Source organism: Salvia hispanica, chromosome 4, assembly GCF_023119035.1.
Source record: "Salvia hispanica cultivar TCC Black 2014 chromosome 4, UniMelb_Shisp_WGS_1.0, whole genome shotgun sequence".
NCBI classification, from domain to species: domain Eukaryota; kingdom Viridiplantae; phylum Streptophyta; class Magnoliopsida; order Lamiales; family Lamiaceae; genus Salvia; species Salvia hispanica.
Window position 1 is genome coordinate 27,861,175 of NC_062968.1, and position 1,216 is coordinate 27,862,390.

The following is a 1,216-nucleotide window of genomic DNA, read 5'->3' on the forward strand; positions in this document are numbered from 1 at the left end:
TCCTTTTGCATAACAATAAAATAATACACACTACTATGTTTAAATAACATATAGTGACGTGATTTGGTACAATGAAAACCTAGAACTGCTTTTGTGCTAATCAAACACTTTAATTATTACTAATATTAAATATAATTAAAAATTGGAGGACATCAAATCAGTCACACAAAAATCTACGCTGTTGCGATATCGTCATTTAATATTACTAGTCTCATTATTTATGGTTCATTACAAAAGTGGAATAATGATTTAAATACTGAGAGATAGTATAAAGAGATTTTCTGTGAGAAATATAGAGATATTTTAAAAACATAAAGTATGCTATATTAAATGAGATGATCTAAAAAGAATTATGTGTCATAAAGTAATTAGTATGCCGACCTTTATAAAAAAAACCATGTATAAAATATGCTGACTTTTATAGAATATCCATTAAAGTTCATTGTATTTGACTACGTCTACGTGCATTGCTAATGAATAAAAAAAAATCTTTTTTTCAAAATAAGAGCATCATATATTCTTTATATCTTTTACAGGCATATTCAGATTTTCACTTTGTATCTTTCTTGTTTTTGAAGCAAAGGTTATTCTTAGTCATTTATTACTACTTTTAAATGTATTCTAAGTAAGTATTTGTTCTATAAAATTCAAAAGGATCACAGTTTTTGAAGCAAAGGTTATTCTTAGTCATTTATTACTACTTTTAAATGTATTCTAAGTAAGTATTTGTTCTATAAAATTCAAAAGGATCACATTTGCCCTATGATTATTTTTCAATGTCATAATTCTAGAATTATATTCAGAGTTTCAGATCTGTCACTCAAACCAAAATCTATTTAATTTTACCAAAATATTGCCATCCTTTAGGAATATAATATATGTACATATATGATGTGAATTTAGCATTTTATAAGTATATTTTAAACAAGAGTAGTGATTTAGAGACATAATGTCTCCAAACCATAATAACATTGTGACTAATTTACCCTAACATTAAAGTATTAAATAGATATATACCTAAATAAGGAAAATTTAACCAAATTAATTATTCTTATCTAAATGCATATATGTTAATTGAAGATAAACTTAATCATGCAACTAGAGTAATGAATTTAAAATTTTTTCAATCAAAACCATTCTTGTCGTGTAAATTTTTAAAACAATTAATTAAAAATCAGTAATTTAGATTACCAGTATTAATTAACACACTACATAA